The sequence below is a fragment of the Phalangium opilio genome, unplaced genomic scaffold (genome assembly GCF_054372755.1).
Source record: "Phalangium opilio isolate 3A_F unplaced genomic scaffold, DU_Popi_V2 ptg000505l_1, whole genome shotgun sequence".
Classification (NCBI taxonomy): Eukaryota; Metazoa; Arthropoda; class Arachnida; order Opiliones; family Phalangiidae; genus Phalangium; species Phalangium opilio.
Window position 1 is genome coordinate 1,074,358 of NW_028324239.1, and position 12,834 is coordinate 1,087,191.

General features: G+C 46.3%; 1 non-coding gene across 1 annotated transcript; it reads right to left on the bottom strand.

Annotated features, from left to right (window-relative positions):
- Positions 1–8,940: 8,940 nt before the first annotated feature.
- Positions 8,941–9,013, bottom strand: TRNAH-GUG (transfer RNA histidin (anticodon GUG)). Its single transcript has one exon. It is a non-coding gene; the product is annotated as a tRNA-His (tRNA).
- Positions 9,014–12,834: the final 3,821 nt, after the last annotated feature.

A 12,834-nucleotide genomic window follows, 5' to 3' on the forward strand; every position in this document is an offset into this window, starting at 1 on the left:
AGCCCAAAAAATAAATGTTCGTCAGGTATTGTGGAAAAACTTTGCCTTTTTACGTTACATTCGAGACTTCACAACACCGCTCCCGGGTGGGCTCGAACCACCAACCTTTCGGTTAACAGCCGAACGCGCTAACCATTGCGCCAAGGAAGCCCAAAAATTAAATGTTCGTCAGGTATTGTGGAAAAACTCTGACTTTTTACGTTACATTTGAGATCCCATAACACCGCTCCCGGGTGGGCTCGAACCACCAACCTTTCGGTTAACAGCCGAACGCGCTAACCATTGCGCCACGGAAGCCCAAAAAATAAATGTTCGTCAGGTATTGTGGAAAAACTTTGCCTTTTTACGTTACATTCGAGACTTCACAACACCGCTCCCGGGTGGGCTCGAACCACCAACCTTTCGGTTAACAGCCGAACGCGCTAACCATTGCGCCAAGGAAGCCCAAAAATTAAATGTTCGTCAGGTATTGTGGAAAAACTCTGACTTTTTACGTTACATTTGAGATCCCATAACACCGCTCCCGGGTGGGCTCGAACCACCAACCTATTGGTTAACAGCCGAACGCGCTAACCATTGAGCCACGGAAGCTCAGAAGTTAAATGGTCGTTAGGTATTGTGGAAAAACTCTGACTTTTTACGTTACATTTGAGATCCCATAACACCGCTCCCGGGTGGGCTCGAACCACCAACCTTTCGGTTAACAGCCGAACGCGCTAACCATTGCGCCACGGAAGCCCTAAAAATAAATGTTCGTCAGGTATTGTGGAAAAACTTTGCCTTTTTACGTTACATTTGAGTCTTCACAACACCGCTCCCGGGTGGGCTCGAACCACCAACCTTTCGGTTAACAGCCGAACGCGCTAACCATTGCGCCACGGAAGCCCAAAAATTAAATGTTCGTCAGGTATTGTGGAAAAACTCTGACTTTTTTACGTTACATTTGAGATCCCATAACACCGCTCCCGGGTAGGCTCGAACCACCAACCTATTGGTTAACAGCCGAACGCGCTAACCATTGAGCCACGGAAGCTCAGAAGTTAAATGGTCGTTAGGTATTGTGGAAAAACTCTCACTTTTTACGTCACATTTGAGATCCCATAACACCGCTCCCGGGTGGGCTCGAACCACCAACCTTTCGGTTAACAGCCGAACGCGCTAACCATTGCGCCACGGAAGCCCAAAAAATAAATGTTCGTCAGGTATTGTGGAAAAACTTTGCCTTTTTACGTTACATTCGAGACTTCACAACACCGCTCCCGGGTGGGCTCGAACCACCAACCTTTCGGTTAACAGCCGAACGCGCTAACCATTGCGCCAAGGAAGCCCAAAAATTAAATGTTCGTCAGGTATTGTGGAAAAACTCTGACTTTTTACGTTATATTTGAGATCCCATAACACCGCTCCCGGGTGGGCTCGAACCACCAACCTATTGGTTAACAGCCGAACGCGCTAACCATTGAGCCACGGAAGCTCAGAAATTAAATGGTTGTCAGGTATTGTGGAAAAGTTATGACTTTTCACGCTACATCAGAGACCCCACAACACCTCTCCCGGGTGGGCTCAACCACCAACCTTTCGGTTAACAGCTAAACGCGCTGCGCGCTAACCATTGCGCCACGGAAGCCCAAAAATTAAATGTTCATCAGGTATTGTGGAAAAACTCTGACTTTCTACGTTACATTTGAGATTCCATAACACCGCTCCCGGGTGGGCTCGAACCACCAACCTTTCGGTTAACAGCTGAACGCGCTAACCATTGCGCCACGGAAGCCCAAAAATTAAATGTTCGTCAGGTATTGTGGAAAAACTCTGACTTTTTACGTTATATTTGAGATCCCATAACACCGCTCCCGGGTGGGCTCGAACCACCAACCTATTGGTTAACAGCCGAACGCGCTAACCATTGAGCCACGGAAGCTCAGAAATTAAATGGTTGTCAGGTATTGTGGAAAAGTTATGACTTTTCACGCTACATCAGAGACCCCACAACACCTCTCCCGGGTGGGCTCAACCACCAACCTTTCGGTTAACAGCTAAACGCGCTGCGCGCTAACCATTGCGCCACGGAAGCCCAAAAATTAAATGTTCATCAGGTATTGTGGAAAAACTCTGACTTTCTACGTTACATTTGAGATTCCATAACACCGCTCCCGGGTGGGCTCGAACCACCAACCTTTCGGTTAACAGCTGAACTCGCTAACCATTGCGCCACGGAAGCCCAAAAATTAAATGTTCGTCAGGTATTGTGGAAAAACTCTGACTTTTTACGTTACATTTGAGATCCCATAACACCGCTTTCGGGTGTGCTCGAACCACCAACCTATTGGTTAACAGCCTAACGCGCTAACCATTGAGCCACGGAAGCTCAGAAATTGAATGGTTGTCAGGTATTGTGGAAAAGTTATGACTTTTCACGCAACATCTGAGACCCCACAACACCTCTCCCGGGTGGGCTCGAGCCACCAACCTTTCGTTACATTTGAGACTTCACAACACCGCTCCCGGGTGGGCTCGAACCACCAACCTATTGGTTAACAGCCGAACGCGCTAACCATTGAGCCACGGAAGCTCAGAAATTGAATAGTTGTCAGGTATTGTGGAAAATTATGACTTTTCACGCTACATCTGAGACCCCACAACACCTCTCCTGGGTGGGCTCGAACCAACAACCTTTCGGTTAACAGCCGAACGCGCTAACCATTGCGCTACGGAAGCCCAAAAAATAAATGGTTGTCAGGTATTGAGGAAAAATTATGACTTTTCACGCTACATTTGAGACCCCACAACACTTCTCCTGGGTGGGCTCCAACCACCAACCTTTTGGTTAACATCCGAACGCGCTAACCATGGAGCCAAAGAAGCTCAGAAATGAAATGGTCTTCAGCTATTGTGGAAAAACTCTGACTTTTACCAGGAGCAGATGACAAAGGAGTCTCGGACGCTAGCTTCCATAATGTAGAGGGCAATGGGATCCGCGAACGTCACGGTTATTAACCAAAATCATTACGCCAGTGCCACCTCTCGTAGGAAATTTGAGCTTTATTTTCCAACCAATAGCGTGGCTGCAAAGTCTCGAAAGGAGATCTGGGAAATCGCGTCTGGATCCTCTCTTTAAAATTACGTATCGTCTGCTTATAATTAGCCTAGGATTAACGGGTATTAGAGTTAAAATATGGATTTCAACGGCTTTTTAATCTTTTTTTTAGACTAAAATTGATAATGAAAAGCCCAGCGAGTAACGTATGTACATTATTAAAAACCTAAAATGTGTTTCAGTTATTTTTTTCTAAATTTCTTCTTGAATTAAATGATAGCTACAAGAGGTTGGGAAAAGTAATCACTCACGATCTTTTAAAGCCCAAAAAGTAAGAGACAGTGATTTCGTTTCCAACCTCTTGTAGCAGTCAATTAATTCAAAAGAAATACGGAATATTTTGGCCCTAAAACACATATATAACATTGTGTTTCGGCATCTTTTAAAACCTTGCTTTTATCTTTTGAAAACCCGACCCCAATCATTCCAGTGGGCACAAATTGTTAATTAAGCCTTACCTGGGTTTCTCTGCTAGTTTGGACTTAATTTGACTATTTAGTAGGTTTAAAGTCACAAAATGTAGTCTTATCTTTTATCTTAATACCAACGGTTACAGCTGTTTGAATAAAGTAATTATATTGTGTATATTTATGTCGCGATCGGATAAGACGAACCTGAGTAGCCACCTTTAGTCCGTTATTACAAAAACATTCAAAGCAGACTTTGGTGCCAGATATAATCCACCAAAAGCATCGTCTGCTATAATGTCTGATAGCGCCTCTATGGCAAACGATACCGCTACAGCTGTGACGTACGCGGGTGCCATTGCCCTCTATATTGTGTTAGCTAGCGTCCGAGACTCCTTTGTCATCTGCTCCTGCTTTTACCTTACATTTGAGATCCCATAACACCGCTCCCGGGTGGGCTCGAACCACCAACATTTTGGTTAACAGCCGAACGCGCTAACCATTGCGCCACGGAAGCCCAAAAATTAAATGGTCGTCAGGTATTGTGGAAAAACTTTGGCTTTTTACGTTACATTTGAGATCCCACAACACCGCTCCCGGATGGGCTCGAACAACCAACCTATTGGTTAACAGCCGAACGCTCTAACCATTGAGCCACGGAAGCTCAGAAATTAAATGGTTGCCAGGTATTGTGGAAAAGTTATGACTTTTCACGCTACATCTGAGACTCCACAACACCTCTCCCGGGTGGGCTCGAACCACCAACCTTTTTGTGGAAAAGTTTTGACTTTTCACGCTACATCTGAGACCCCACAACACCTCTCCCGGGTGGGCTCGAACCACCAACCTTTCGGTTAACAGCTGAACGCGCTAACCATAGGGCCACGGAAGCCCAAAAATAAAATGTTCGTCAGGTATTGTGGAAAAACTTTGGCTTTTTACGTTACATTTGAGATCCCACTACACCGCTCCCGGGTGGGCTCGAACCACCAACCTATTGGTTAACAGCCGAACGCTCTAACCATTGAGCCACGGAAGCTCAGAAATTAAATGGTTGTCAGGTATTGTGGGAAAACTTTGGCTTTTTACGTTACATTTGAGATCTCACAACACCACTCCCGGGTGGGCTCGAACCACCAACCTTTGGGTTAACAGACGAACGCGCTAACCATTGCGCTACGGAAGCCCAAAAAATAAATGGTCGTCAGGTATTGTGGAAAAACTTTGGCTTTTTAAGTTACATTTGAGACTCCACAACACCTCTCCCGGGTGGGCTCGAACCACCAACCTTTCGGTTAACATCCGAACGCGCTAACCATGGAGCCAAAGAAGCTCAGAAATGAAATAGTCTTCAGCTATTGTGGAAAAACTCTGACTTTTTACGTTTCATTTGAGATCCCATAACACCGCTCCCGTGTGGGCTCGAACCACCAACCTATTGGTTAACAGCCGAACGCGATAACCATTGAGCCACGGGAGCTCAGAAATTAAATGGTTGTCACGTATTGTGGAAAAGTTTTGACTTTTTACGCTACATCTGAGACTCCACAACACCTCTTCCGGGTGGGCTCGAACCACCAACCTTTCGGTTAACAGCCGAACGCGCTAACCATTGAGCCACGGAATCTCAGAAATTAAATGGTTGTCAGGTATTGTGGAAAAACTTTGCCTTTTTACGTTACATTTGAGACTTCACAACACCGCTCCCGGGTGGGCTCGAACCACCAACCTATTGGTTAACAGCCGAACGCGCTAACCATTGAGCCACGGAAGCTCAGAAATTGAATGTTTGTCAGGTATTGTGGAAAAGTTATGACTTTTCACGCTACATCTGAGACCCCACAACACCTCTCCTGGGTGGGCTCGAACCAACAACCTTTCGGTTAACAGCTGAACGCGCTAAAAAATGCGCCACGGAAGCCCAAAAATTAAATGTTCGTCAGGTATTGTGGAAAAACTATGACTTTTTACGTTACATTTGAGATCCCAAAACACCTCTCCCGGGTGGGATCGAACCACCAACCTTTCGGTTAACAGCCGAACGCGCTAACCATTGCGCCACGGAAGCCCAAAAAAAAATGTTCGTCAGGTATTGTGGAAAAACTTTGCCTTTTTACGTTACATTTGAGACTTCACAACACCGCTCCCGGGTGGGCTCGAACCACCAACCTATTGGTTAACAGCCGATCGCGCTAACCATTGAGCCACGGAAGCTCAGAAATTGAAAGGTTGTCAGGTATTGTGGAAAAGTTATGACTTTTCACGCTACATCTGAGACCCCACAACACCTCTCCCGGGTGGGCTCGAACCACCAACCTTTCGGTTAACAGCCGAACGCGCTAACCATTGCGCCACGGAAGCCCAAAAATTAAATGTTCGTCAGGTATTGTGGAAAAACTTTGCCTTTTTACGTTACATTAGAGACTTCACAACACCGCTCCCGGGTGGGCTCGAACCACCAACCTATTGGTTAACAGCCGAACGCGCTAACCATTGAGCCACGGAAGCTCAGAAATTGAAAGGTTGTCAGGTATTGTGGAAAAGTTATGACTTTTCACGCTACATCTGAGACCCCACAACACCTCTCCCGGGTGGGCTCCAACCACCAACCTTTCGGTTAACAGCCGAACGCGCTAACCATTGCGCCACGGAAGCCCAAAAATTAAATGTTCGTCAGGTATTGTGGAAAAACTTTGCCTTTTTACGTTACATTTGAGACTTCACAACACCGCTCCCGGGTGGGCTCGAACCACCAACCTATTGGTTAACAGCCGAACGCGCTAACCATTGAGCCACGGAAGCTCAGAAATTGAATAGTTGTCAGGTATTGTGGAAAAGTTATGACTTTTCACGCTACATCTGAGACCCCACAACACCTCTCCTGGGTGGGCTCGAACCAACAACCTTTCGGTTAACAGCCGAACGCGCTAACCATTGCGCTACGGAAGCCCAAAAAATAAATGGTTGTCAGGTATTGAGGAAAAATTATGACTTTTCACGCTACATCTGAGACCCCACACAACTTCTCCTGGGTGGGCTCCAACCACCAACCTTTTGGTTAACATCCGAACGCGCTAACCATGGAGCCAAAGAAGCTCAGAAATGAAATGGTCTTCAGCTATTGTGGAAAAACTCTGACTTTTACCAGGAGCAGATGACAAAGGAGTCTCGGACGCTAGCTTCCATAATGTAGAGGGCAATGGGATCCGCGAACGTCACGGTTATTAACCAAAATCATTACGCCAGTGCCACCTCTCGTAGGAAATTTGAGCTTTATTTTCCAACCAATAGCGTGGCTGCAAAGTCTCGAAAGGAGATCTGGGAAATCGCGTCTGGATCCTCTCTTTAAAATTACGTATCGTCTGCTTATAATTAGCCTAGGATTAACGGGTATTAGAGTTAAAATATGGATTTCAACGGCTTTTTAATCTTTTTTTTAGACTAAAATTGATAATGAAAAGCCCAGCGAGTAACGTATGTACATTATTAAAAACCTAAAATGTGTTTCAGTTATTTTTTTCTAAATTTCTTCTTGAATTAAATGATAGCTACAAGAGGTTGGGAAAAGTAATCACTCACGATCTTATAAAGCCCAAAAAGTAAGAGACAGTGATTTCGTTTCCAACCTCTTGTAGCAGTCAATTAATTCAAAAGAAATACGGAATATTTTGGCCCTAAAACACATATATAACATTGTGTTTCGGCATCTTTTAAAACCTTGCTTTTATCTTTTGAAAACCCGACCCCAATCATTCCAGTGGGCACAAATTGTTAATTAAGCCTTACCTGGGTTTCTCTGCTAGTTTGGACTTAATTTGACTATTTAGGAGGTTTAAAGTCACAAAATGTAGTCTTATCTTTTATCTTAATACCAACGGTTACAGCTGTTTGAATAAAGTAATTATATTGTGTATATTTATGTCGCGATCGGATAAGACGAACCTGAGTAGCCACCTTTAGTCCGTTATTACAAAAACATTCCCAGCAGGCTTTGGTGCCAGATATAATCCACCAAAAGCATCGTCTGCTATAATGTCTGATAGCGCCTCTATGGCAAACGATACCGCTACAGCTGTGACGTACGCGGGTGCCATTGCCCTCTATATTGTGTTAGCTAGCGTCCGAGACTCCTTTGTCATCTGCTCCTGCTTTTACCTTACATTTGAGATCCCATAACACCGCTCCCGGGTGGGCTCGAACCACCAACATTTTGGTTAACAGCCGAACGCTCTAACCATTGAGCCACGGAAGCTCAGAAATTAAATGGTTGCCAGGTATTGTGGAAAAGTTATGACTTTTCACGCTACATCTGAGACTCCACAACACCTCTCCCGGGTGGGCTCGAACCACCAACCTTTTTGTGGAAAAGTTTTGACTTTTCACGCTACATCTGAGACCCCACAACACCTCTCCCGGGTGGGCTCGAGCCACCAACCTTTCGGTTAACAGCTGAACGCGCTAACCATTGCGCCACGGAAGCCCAAAAATTAAATGTTCGTCAGGTATTGTGGAAAAACTCTGACTTTTTACGTTACATTTGAGATCCCATAACACCGCTCCCGGGTGGGCTCGAACCACCAACCTATTGGATAACAGCCGAACGCGCTAACCATTGAGCCACGGAAGCTCAGAAATTGAATGGTTTTCAGGTATTGTGGAAAAACTCTGACTTTTTACGTTACACTTGAGATCCCATAACACCGCTTCCGGGTGGGCTCGAACAACCAACCTTTCGGTTAACTGCTGAATACGCTAACCATTGCGCCACGGAAGCCCAAAAATTAAATGTTCGTTAGGTATTGTGGAAAAACTCTGACTTTTTACGTTACATTTGAGATCCCATATCACCGCTCCCGGGTGGGCTCGAACCACCAACCTTTCGGTTAACAGCTGAACGCGCTAACCATTGCGCCACGGAAGCCCAAAAATTAAATGTTCGTCAGGTATTGTGGAAAAACTCTGACTTTTTACGTTACATTTGAGATCCCATAACACCGCTCCCGGGTGGGCTCGAACCACCAACCTATTGGTTAACAGCCGAACGCGCTAACCATTGAGCCACGGAAGCTCAGAAGTTAAACGGTCGTTAGGTATTGTGGAAAAACTCTGACTTTTTACGTTACATTTGAGATCCCATAACACCGCTCCCGGGTGGGCTCGAACCACCAACCTTTCGGTTAACAGCCGAACGCGCTAACCATTGCGCCACGGAAGCCCTAAAAATAAATGTTCGTCAGGTATTGTGGAAAAACTTTGCCTTTTTACGTTACATTCGAGACTTCACAACACCGCTCCCGGGTGGGGTCAAACCACCAACCTTTCGGTTAACAGCCGAACGCGCTAACCATTGCGCCAAGGAAGCCCAAAAATTAAATGTTCGTCAGGTATTGTGGAAAAACTCTGACTTTTTACGTTACATTTGAGATCCCATAACACAGCTCCCGGGTGGGCTCGAACCACCAACCTATTGGTTCACAGCCGAACGCGCTAACCATTGAGCCACGGAAGCTCAGAAATTAAATGGTTGTCAGGTATTGTGGAAAAGTTATGACTTTTCACGCTACATCAGAGACTCCACAACACCTCTCCCGGGTGGGCTCGAACCACCAACCTTTTGGTTAACATCCGAACGCGCTAACCATGGAGCCAAAGAAGCTCAGAAATGAAATGGTCTTCAGCTATTGTGGAAAAACTCTGACTTTTTACCTTACATTTGAGATCCCATAACACCACTCCCGGGTGGGCTCGAACCACCAACCTTTTCGTTAACAGCCGAACGCGCTAACCATTGCGCCACGGAAGCCCAAAAATTAAATGGTCGTCAGGTATTGTGGAAAAACTTTGGCTTTTTACCTTACATTTGAGTCTTCACAAAACCGCTCCCGGGTGGGCTCGAATCACCAACCTTTCGGTTAACAGCCGAACGCGCTAACCATTGCGCCACGGAAGCCCAAAAATTAAATGTTCGTCAGGTATTGTGGAAAAACTCTGACTTTTTACGTCACATTTGAGCTCCCATAACACCGCTCCCGGGTGGGCTCGAACCACCAACCTATTGGTTAACAGCCGAACGCGCTAACCATTGAGCCACGGAAGCTCAGAAGTTAAATGGTCGTTAGGTATTGTGGAAAAACTCTGACTTTTTACGTCACATTTGAGATCCCATAACACCGCTCCCGGGTGGGCTCGAACCACCAACCTTTCGGTTAACAGCCGAACGCGCTAACCATTGCGCCACGGAAGCCCAAAAAATAAATGTTCGTCAGGTATTGTGGAAAGACTTTGCCTTTTTACGTTACATTCGAGACTTCACAACACCGCTCCCGGGTGGGCTCGAACCACCAACCTTTCGGTTAACAGCCGAACGCGCTAACCATTGCGCCAAGGAAGCCCAAAAATTAAATGTTCGTCAGGTATTGTGGAAAAACTCTGACTTTTTACGTTACATTTGAGATCCCATAACACAGCTCCCGGGTGGGCTCGAACCACCAACCTATTGGTTAACAGCCGAACGCGCTAACCATTGAGCCACGGAAGCTCAGAAATTAAATGGTTGTCAGGTATTGTGGAAAAGTTATGACTTTTCACGCTACATCAGAGACTCCACAACACCTCTCCCGGGTGGGCTCGAACCACCAACCTTTTGGTTAACATCCGAACGCGCTAACCATGGAGCCAAAGAAGCTCAGAAATGAAATGGTCTTCAGCTATTGTGGAAAAACTCTGACTTTTTACCTTACATTTGAGATCCCATAACACCACTCCCGGGTGGGCTCGAACCACCAACCTTTTCGTTAACAGCCGAACGCGCTAACCATTGCGCCACGGAAGCCCAAAAATTAAATGGTCGTCAGGTATTGTGGAAAAACTTTGGCTTTTTACCTTACATTTGAGTCTTCACAACACCGCTCCCGGGTGGGCTCGAACCACCAACCTTTCGGTTAACAGCCGAACGCGCTAACCATTGCGCCACGGAAGCCCAAAAATTAAATGTTCGTCAGGTATTGTGGAAAAACTCTGACTTTTTACGTCACATTTGAGCTCCCATAACACCGCTCCCGGGTGGGCTCGAACCACCAACCTATTGGTTAACAGCCGAACGCGCTAACCATTGAGCCACGGAAGCTCAGAAGTTAAATGGTCGTTAGGTATTGTGGAAAAACTCTGACTTTTTACGTCACATTTGAGATCCCATAACACCGCTCCCGGGTGGGCTCGAACCACCAACCTTTCGGTTAACAGCCGAACGCGCTAACCATTGCGCCACGGAAGCCCAAAAAATAAATGTTCGTCAGGTATTGTGGAAAAACTTTGCCTTTTTACGTTACATTCGAGACTTCACAACACCGCTCCCGGGTGGGCTCGAACCACCAACCTTTCGGTTAACAGCCGAACGCGCTAACCATTGCGCCAAGGAAGCCCAAAAATTAAATGTTCGTCAGGTATTGTGGAAAAACTCTGACTTTTTACGTTACATTTGAGATCCCATAACACCGCTCCTGGGTGGGCTCGAACCACCAACCTATTGGTTAACAGCCGAGCGCGCTAACCATTGAGCCACGGAAGCTCAGAAATTAAATGGTTGTCAGGTATTGTGGAAAAGTTATGACTTTTCACGCTACATCAGAGACCCCACAACACCTCTCCCGGGTGGGCTCGAGCCACCAACCTTTCGGTTAACAGCTGAACGCGCTAACCATTGCGCCACGGAAGCCCAAAAATTAAATGTTCGTCAGGTATTGTGGAAAAACTCTGACTTTTTACGTTACATTTGAGATCCCATAACACCGCTCCCGGGTGGGCTCGAACCACCAACCTATTGGATAACAGCCGAACGCGCTAACCATTGAGCCACGGAAGCTCAGAAATTGAATGGTTTTCAGGTATTGTGGAAAAACTCTGACTTTTTACGTTACACTTGAGATCCCATAACACCGCTTCCGGGTGGGCTCGAACAACCAACCTTTCGGTTAACTGCTGAATACGCTAACCATTGCGCCACGGAAGCCCAAAAATTAAATGTTCGTTAGGTATTGTGGAAAAACTCTGACTTTTTACGTTACATTTGAGATCCCATATCACCGCTCCCGGGTGGGCTCGAACCACCAACCTTTCGGTTAACAGCCGAACGCGCTAACCATTGCGCCACGGAAGCCCAAAAATTAAATGTTCGTCAGGTATTGTGGAAAAACTCTGACTTTTTACGTCACATTTGAGCTCCCATAACACCGCTCCCGGGTGGGCTCGAACCACCAACCTATTGGTTAACAGCCGAACGCGCTAACCATTGAGCCACGGAAGCTCAGAAGTTAAATGGTCGTTAGGTATTGTGGAAAAACTCTGACTTTTTACGTCACATTTAAGATCCCATAACACCGCTCCCGGGTGGGCTCGAACCACCAACCTTTCGGTTAACAGCCGAACGCGCTAACCATTGCGCCACGGAAGCCCAAAAAATAAATGTTCGTCAGGTATTGTGGAAAAACTTTGCCTTTTTACGTTACATTCGAGACTTCACAACACCGCTCCCGGGTGGGCTCGAACCACCAACCTTTCGGTTAACAGCCGAACGCGCTAACCATTGCGCCAAGGAAGCCCAAAAATTAAATGTTCGTCAGGTATTGTGGAAAAACTCTGACTTTTTACGTTACATTTGAGATCCCATAACACCGCTCCTGGGTGGGCTCGAACCACCAACCTATTGGCTAACAGCCGAGCGCGCTAACCATTGAGCCACGGAAGCTCAGAAATTAAATGGTTGTCAGGTATTGTGGAAAAGTTATGACTTTTCACGCTACATCAGAGACCCCACAACACCTCTCCCGGGTGGGCTCAACCACCAACCTTTCGGTTAACAGCTGAACGCGCTGCGCGCTAACCATTGCGCCACGGAAGCCCAAAAATTAAATGTTCGTCAGGTATTGTGGAAAAACTCTGACTTTCTACGTTACATTTGAGATTCCATAACACCGCTCCCGGGTGGGCTCGAACCACCAACCTTTCGGTTAACAGCTGAACGCGCTAACCATTGCGCCACGGAAGCCCAAAAATTAAATGTTCGTCAGGTATTGTGGAAAAACTCTGACTTTTTACGTTACATTTGAGATCCCATAACACCGCTCCCGGGTGGGCTCGAACCACCAACCTATTGGATAACAGCCGAACGCGCTAACCATTGAGCCACGGAAGCTCAGAAATTGAATGGTTTTCAGGTATTGTGGAAAAACTCTGACTTTTTACGTTACACTTGAGATCCCATAACACCGCTTCCGGGTGGGCTCGAACAACCAACCTTTCGGTTAACTGCTGAATACGCTAACCATTGCGCCA